At 42.1% G+C, this 8,480-nt stretch overlaps 2 long non-coding RNA genes across 2 annotated transcripts; one reads left to right on the top strand and one right to left on the bottom strand.

Annotated features, from left to right (window-relative positions):
* The first annotated feature begins 3,320 nt into the window (after positions 1-3,320).
* On the top strand, positions 3,321-3,968 carry LOC120906779. The gene is made up of 3 exons (XR_005740165.1): positions 3,321-3,491; positions 3,582-3,684; positions 3,763-3,968. It is a non-coding gene; the product is annotated as an uncharacterized LOC120906779 (long non-coding RNA).
* A 2,821-nt stretch (positions 3,969-6,789) lies between these two features.
* Positions 6,790-7,730, bottom strand: LOC120906426. Its single transcript, XR_005740089.1, has 3 exons — positions 7,364-7,730; positions 7,166-7,256; positions 6,790-7,100 (listed from the first exon to the last, which is right to left on the bottom strand). It is a non-coding gene; the product is annotated as an uncharacterized LOC120906426 (long non-coding RNA).
* Positions 7,731-8,480: the final 750 nt, after the last annotated feature.

Here is an 8,480-nt window from a genome sequence, read left to right as displayed (position 1 = left end):
TGTTTTGGTCGAGTGCATTCCGTGCATTTGTCGCGCCACCGCGGGACACCCGGCAGCAACAAAGTCAAGACCAACTCTTCCCCGGGTGTGGACTGATATGCTAAGTTCTTATTATTATTATTATTATTATTATACGGCCTATGCGATCATGCCGGCCTTTTCATGACTTGAGTACCACGTAGCCGGATAGTCACCCCTTGCTACGGCGGACGGTTCATACGCGGTTAGAACCCACGACGGGCATCCAGATGTGCGGAATGATGGCGGTGCCGCGGGACCGCTCCTATCCAGCGTGCAACTTGCATACTGCCACACTGTCTCCTGCCCGATGCATACGCTGCAGGTAGCGGCGGACCTAACAGTAGGTGGACTAGGCGGTCGCCGATGATCTCTAGGCTGTAGTATGCCGTATGTGTACAAGTGGACAGAGTATTAACGACAAGGGCCCCCGGAAAGATGGTCGTTAGGGCTCCGTGGCTGGAGAACCATTTGCACCTCCCCTCCCCCCATGGCTACAACAATTTTAGGGCCTGTGACCGATGATCGTAGGAGTCCCATGGCCACCCCCCCCCCCCTCATCCGCTGGAAATTTAAGTATACTGTTCAATCTTCCTACAGCTGTGTGTCAGTACTCCCTCCTCCCGGTCATCAGTTACCATTGACAAGTGCCTCAATTCGTCTTTCCGCCTTTCATCAGCACCTTCCTTTCTTTGACCGATGGATCATAACATTCCGGAAGAAAACACATTTGGCGACAGTTGTGCACACACACGCAGGCTCACACCGATGCGCATACGGCTCAGCAGATCTGTGTAATCTAAACCATTTGAAAGCAAAAGCTTAGTGTAACAAAGTTATGCTTAATGCTTAAAATGTTCAGTTCGATGGCAGGTCCCAGGGACTGCCAGTGGACTTTCCAGTATGCCGGTTTCACAATCAGCTTGCGTTCTTGATGCTGGTGGAACGGAAAGTTGATGAAAATCAGCGCCGGGATGAACGTGTCAATGCGAATTAGGGTTCAGCGCGTTGCACAGCAAACCCTCCAGCGTTAACTAACGATTCCTTAGTCATTTTTACGTGGCAGCGTTTGAACTCATTGCGCTTTTTTGGTTTGATTTGTGAAAATGCAACTTGATCGCCGCAATGTTTGTTAACGGCATTTTTAGGCGCCACAACAGCTCGCGAGCATTGACCACACGCCAGAAAGAGATGGCGCTATGAAGGGAAAAAGCACGGACGACGGCTGATTGGCGATTGGCCGTCTGACGCACCAACACATCCAAACCTTCGGCAGCGCGCTCAGGCGAGGGGTATGAGGCGGAGCCAGGGACGGGCAGCTCGACGAGCTGCTCGACAAATTTGCCGTTGGAGAGAAAAGGAAGGCATGATAAAATTCTCAGAACGCCATAACGCCTTCCGTCGCTTTGCGCAGCGGGTGTCTATTTAGGGCACTTAATTTCTGCTGAAGGTATAAGACCTGATCCCAGCAAGATAGCGTGCATTAAAGAATGGCCGATTCCAACTACTGCAGATGAAGCCAAAAGATTCATAGCATTCGCTGACTATTATAGGAAACACATGCCAAATTTCGCAAAACTTTGCATTCCATTGAACCTATTAACTAGGAAAAATGTACCCTTTGAATGGAGTGTCAGAAAAAAAAATATATTCAAAGAAAAGTTTTTTAATCCTCCAGTGTTAGAATTTCCGGATATCAGTAAGAATAACACATTTGTACTTCATACAGATGCATCAGGGAAAGCTATAGGAGTAGTCTTGAGTAATAAAAATAGAAGACCCATAGCTTTCGCCAGTAGAGCTTTAAATAAAGCAGAAAAAAATTACGGCACAATAGAAAAGGAACTACTTGCTATAGTATGGGCAATCAAACATTTCCGGCAATATTTGTATGGTAAACAGTTTGATATTTATACAGACCATCGACCACTGGTTTATCTCTTCTCGATGAATGACCCATCTTGTAGACTTACTAAGTTTAGGTTAGCTCTTGAAGAATATTCATTCACAGTGCATTATGAGAAAGATTGTAAAAACGGAGCAGTGGACGCGTTGTCACGAATTCAAATTTCTGATCTAAAGCACCTGTTGGTTTTGTCCAACTTTTATTCACGCACTCGTATAATACCGCACCGTACAATTATACTCTCCCGCACTCGCACCGTGCAATTCGAAGAACATTCAGAAGAGAGCGATCGTCCGATCTAACACCTACTTTTATGCGCACCTGCTTTGCTCTCACGCACCTCCCAAGTAGCAACCGAAGCCTGTTTCTCCCAGTTTCAACCCCCTCATGTCCAAAAACTGCCTTCGCTCACTATTCCTATCCCATTTCTACATTCTACAACGTTTGTTGCGTTCTCGCTCATCAGGGTGTTAGTCAATTCTCTCTTGCCACACGAAGAGAATTCTCCTGCACGCTTCGTGTGTTGGATTCTACCCATCCCTGTTGAACACACGTCATTTTCTTCCATCGCACCAAGGTGGATTTAAAAATATCAGGTGGTGGACTCTAGTGCATTTTGACAATTCGTCACTTGACGTAAGGTCCCCAGGATTCAAACTTTGTTTACATTTATTAAATTTGTTCATATAATTTATCTACCCCATTTTTTCGAATAAACATTCTTTAAAAATATATTTTGAACTTTGGGAGTTCTTATTTCTCAGGTCTCGTAGTACAGTCGTCAACTCGTACGACTTAACAACATGCCCGTCATGAGTTCAAGCCCCAAATAGACCGCGCCGCCATACGTAGGACTGACTATCCTGCTATGTGGGGATCAATTAGTCGCTGAAAGCCAAACCCACAAGTGGGTAGAGGCAGGCCTTGACCGACATCGGTTGTTGAGCCAAAGAAGAAGAAGAGTTCTTATTTAACATTGAAACATACATTAAAGTGTGTTATTTTGTGTTATTCTGTGAATTTATTCCAGAATTCTTTGTGTTTTCGACATTTTTGATGATAAAAATTAAGAAATCATTACTTTTTTTCTATTTTTACCTTAATTCCTCATTATCTACGAGCCGCATGGACAATTTACTTGAGATTAGAACTCATGCTAGCATGATTTTAAATTTCGTGCATAAACAAATCATCAAATCTTTTGTTAATATATTACGTTTTTTCGATAAAATCAATAGACGCACTAAAATGCACATAATAACAAAGAAATCTGTTATATTTGCTAAGCTTTGTGTGCGGAAACCAATGGTCAACGGTTCTAAAATGACGTAAAGTCCCTCAACTATGGCGACCCCCCAAAGGCCCTAATCCACCACCTGATATTTTTAATCCACCTTGCATCGCACTCATCAGGGTGTTTGCTCTTTTCCATCCAAGCCAAAGAGCAACTTCAGTGTGCTCTGAACCGTGGACGTGAGAGTGTGTGTTTGTGTGCTGCGTGAACTATTTTTCCTGCGTGTTCTTTCTGCTTCATCGGAGGACGAATTTTTATCATCTAATTGTTTGGGTAAGTGTCCTTTTCTAAGTGTCTAGTGCTATGTGACATTTATTCTAATTCTAATATTATTCTAATATGCAATGTTTTGTACATTACAAGTTTCAGATGTGTGCTGCTACCGCTAGCTGTTCCTCAAACTACTTAAAAAGTGTGACACTGTGTGCACAGGTGTTCAAGTTTCAATTGATCCTCAAGCACAAAGGTAAGTTTGTCACATCTTTGAATGAAGTGTAATCTTTTTAACAAAGTGTGTCTATTAATTGTGTATTTTCATCAACAGCCTTCATACAACACAGCGGTTGAGGCGCGCCAAATCTGATGACATCTTTCCTGAACCAAGCAGGCTGAACACGCGAACCACCACGGGCTCCAGCGCGGTGTGAAGAGGGAAGAAGAAAAGACAGAATTGGAAACAGCCGCACCAGGCTTCCAACCACCGTGTGTGTGTGTATGTAAGTATGTGAGAACACATGTGTGAATCCTCTTGTGGGAACTGCAAAATGAAGAGAATAAAGAGTGTGAAGCAGCTAGACTGCCGCAACCAAATCAAGAGAGTGAATTCTCATTTCAATCCGAAAAACTAGGAGAGAGTGATGACATGCGAGAGAGAATGAAACTAGAAACACGAGAGAGGACACGAAGCGCTTTCGGTTTTTTTTCGCCTTCGCGCACATTTTGCTTTATGCGCGCGAAAAAGTGAGCCTTGATCAGCGCGATGGCTCCCATACAAAGGCCTTCGGCTTTGCTATCTGGGTTGCTTTGCTCGGCCCTACGCTTCGTGTACTACGCTTCATGTGCCATACTTCGTGTGCTACGCTTTGTGTGCTAGGCTTCGTGCCCTTATCTGTTCTAACTCTGTTCTAGATGTTCTAACTCTAACATCTGTGCTAACGGCTTGTAACGCTTCCGTTATCCTATTGCTACCTTTCCTGCTGACTAACCTTTGAGGTCGAAGTCACGACAGCGATAGGTGTGATGCTGGGGACACGGACTTCCAAGCCTAATTATGCCATATTGCCACCAGCGATTACACCACACACCTAAACCAACAAGTCTTAGCTGTCACAAGAGCACAATCTATAAAGGCAAGAAGAGCAAATTCGGATATTGATAAAGAACAAGAAGCAAACAGTGTCGGAACAATGGGAACTGATCAGCCCAGCGTACCAATTGTATTTGTGGAATTGCAAATTTGCTATAATATTAAAGAAACTGAGATAGGAAAAGAGATTATTAAAATTCCATAGATCATTAACTTAGTTCACCTACGGGGAACATTGACACAGATCAGGGAACATTTAAAAAACAAAAAAGGGAAGGTGTGTCTGGTACTAAAAAATGAAAATAAAAAGGAAGATGCATTCATGAAGAAATTAAACCATTTTGTAGGCGTATGTGGATCATAAACGTCAACCTCATACATCAACTGTCAACCGAATAATGTCCAAACCTTGTACAATTGTAAAATCTTGGCAACCCGGCCGAGCTGTCAGAAAAAGATAATAAAAAAGGGGAATTCACGTTGTGTACGCATGTAGCAGATTTACTGCTAACAGTAGGTCAAATCTAGCTTAGCATTGCCAAAAGTCAGGTAAAAAGACGTTAACCACCAGAAGCGCAAGCGCATAGCCAGCAGCCAGGTAAAGAAACGTTAAACACCAGAAGCGTAAACGTTCTTGTGTTTTACCCCAAAACATAAATAGGGATAAGCAATTAAACTTCCGTAAAACCCCAGGCATAAACAGGAAAACGTTCACTACATCCACAATGCACGGATAGTTGATAAAACACAGGCACGCTAGGTATAATTTAAGAGACACCTGTAAAAAACCCAAACCCGGAAAACCAAACGAAAGCTCACATTTGACATACATCTGGTTGCCAAATGCGTCGCAACTTTCACACCATCTTTCTTATAAATAAAGCTCGAATTGATGGCGAAGTCAGTTCACCTTCCATAGACACGTAGATCACTCGTGTTCTGGTGCATCTCACCAATTTGCAGATTCCGCCGAAGGCTCTGCCCAATTTGATAATCACTTTTGGTTATCAACTGTTCAGTCAGTTGACCGATCAGCATTACCCTCATCGAAGTAAAGTGCACGTTTGCACTACTTCCACCCAACTTCTCCCACGGTGTCCGATTCCGCCTCGGTCATCAACTCGACGCGCAAGGTCGATCCAGTCCGCGATTCCGCCGACGTAAGCAAGTGCTTCTTTTCGAACTTAGCGTAAGTGTGAACGGGTTGACGTAACCGATACGCGACGAATGTGTATACATTTTGGTGTCGCGTTCCGTACGATCCCCTTCCTCGTCCCACACCCTTTCACTGCGCTCCGCGCATTGACTCACCGAAACGGTTTGAGACCCGCCTAACCTACCACATGGCGACCGTGACAGTCTCCGAATCTACCACATGGCGACCGTGACAGTCTCCGAATCTACCACACGCAGTTGGAAAAGCACGTGTAATTATGTGTCTTATGGCCTTATTAGACGGAGGAAAATACTGTCATTCGATTTTGGAATCTATCCTTCAAACAGGGTTTGACAGATAGATGCCAGTCGGAAAATCGGAATTGGGCATGCTCAATTCCGATTTGCTCGAGAGTAAATTTAGTATTTCTACTGTCAATGTCGGTATGAGCGTATTGGATTTCTTGATAATGATGAATAAAAACAACAAAAATGGGAAACAACGAATGATTCTTTCGTATGAAGCCAAACAAAATCAATAAATTAAATAATAAATGTAAAAGGTGACAGAACAATTATCTTGCCTTATTACACGTACGAGAGGTATTTTTGTGCCGAAGTCTTAGTTTGACAGATAAATTCACATCGAGAAAAGACAGTATTTTCTTCCGTCTTAGAAGGCGTTTATGTCATTCAGTCCTTAAGAGTATTTTATTTGACGTTGTTTACAAATTAAAGATAAAAGGATTACCGAGGATAATAATCATCAACAAAAACATTAAAGTGCTAAAAGATGAAGAAAAACATAAAAAGTTTCTAATAATGAATGAACATCATATTTTACCTACAGCAGGTCATGCAGGAATTCCTCGCACCTTAAATACCATAAGACAAAAATATACGTGGAAAGGTATAGAAGCAGATGTAAGAAAAATGGTCACAAAATGTAAAAAATTCAAAATGTATAAAAAGAAAAATGAACCTAAAATACCGATTAAACTCACAACAACAGCAAGCGAACCATTTCAAAAAATTTATCTGGATCTAGTGGGACCCTTGGTGAAATCAAAGGGATACGAATATATATTTCGTATATTTATGGCAAAAATATTTGAGGAGTTATGTATCGACCTTAATATTCAAAAGCTCAACTCGACAGCATACAGGGTTTTCCATTCCAATTAACAACTGTCCACAGTCTACTAGCAATCTTCAATTTGTAAAACACGATTGTCTACCACTTACAAACAAGTCAAGCCGTTTTTGGTACACTGTCCATTTCAATTTCACAATTGTCGTCTTCGAAAACACACGACAGATGCGGCACGGTTTGTTTTGGTTTTGGCTGGAACGTGTAAACGTTGGCTGCTTGCTCCATCGATGGCGCGTGCTGTTGGAAGAAAAACACTTGATGCGTATTCCTGAGGAATGAAAGATATATCTAGCATTAGAATGGTGAACAAAACTAGTACTGTTTAAAACTTACCGATCAAGAAGATATTTAATGTTAAATGGCGACTCTGTATGCCCGATCCATCTGCTTTGATCTGTTATCAGGAGCTTTGGCAATGAAGTAGCTAGGTGTGATGGAAAATAACAGAAAAATAAACAAACATTAAAAGCAGAACGATTGTTAGAACACAAACATCATTCGCAAGATTCTTCTTCTTATGCATGCACCTACCCGTAGATCATGTAACAAAACAAACTGCAGTTACGCCTGCGTTGACATCTTTCACGATTAACTTAACCACTTTTCTATTAACATTTAATGATTTTCGCTGCATCTTCCAGCACCAATCCTTCCCAAATGAAATTTGCATTCGTTCTGGCAATGAGTTTCGAACGATCACAACACAGCGCGAGAGTGAAGAACACAAAGTAAATGGCACTATGTACAAGTGTTGATCATTTGGTCAAAATAGAGTATAATGGAACTTATTTTACTTCAAATGAATTTAATTTATTCTGATTTACATTTCAATTATTGTTATCAGCCTAGTTGTTAATGTTTAAAATTTTGATGAAGTGAAAACATCATTACCAGATAAATGAAACGATAATCGACGCATTTTGACTATATCGAATTATGATCGTCTTTACACATAGTGTCCCCTACTAGCAATGAGAATGAAAAAGTGTGCGACTTTCAGGCGAGGGGCATGTAGAAGCATGGGGAGACGGTTGGAAATTCGCGGAATTGCTCGGAGCCGCGAGCGTGTTTTGGTTTCTACACAGTTTTTGCACTCACACAATTACACATGTGTGAATGTGTGCGTTCACTTTCAGCCTGCGCGCTCAGTTTGGTTTTCTCGCAGCGGCATGCGGGTATCGGTGTCTCGCTCGCACTAGTGCAGCGAGTGTTCCTCTGTGCGCTCCCCTTCTTGCCACCACACGAAATCGACAGTTCAGCTCAAGCGTTCACCGTGAAAGGCTGCGCGCGTGTTAGCCTAAGTCCCGGGCGATCGAAGTTTCGCTAAGTGTTGAAGTGTTGTGCACATTGAAATGAAGCTGCGCTTATTTTTTATCATTTATCCTAAATGTGTGATTTGCGTTGCTTCATTTTAATATTTGTTTGCTGTATTGAACATTAACAACGGTATCCATGCAGATAGGCGACTATTTTAAATACGGTGATTTTTTTTATATAAATAATGTGTGTGATTTTGTGGCAAGATTGTGTGAAGCTATGTGTGAAAATGCCCCTTTATTTGCAATAAAAGTGATAAAATATAAACCAAGTTTGATGTGTTCAAGTTTTTGTTTTGATTCGGGTGCACCAAGTCCGAATGAAGGGAAGC

This window comes from Anopheles arabiensis, chromosome X, assembly GCF_016920715.1.
Source record: "Anopheles arabiensis isolate DONGOLA chromosome X, AaraD3, whole genome shotgun sequence".
Taxonomy (NCBI): Eukaryota; Metazoa; Arthropoda; class Insecta; order Diptera; family Culicidae; genus Anopheles; species Anopheles arabiensis.
The sequence above is the reverse complement of the archived record's forward strand: the minus strand, read 5'-3'. Positions and strand labels throughout refer to the sequence as shown.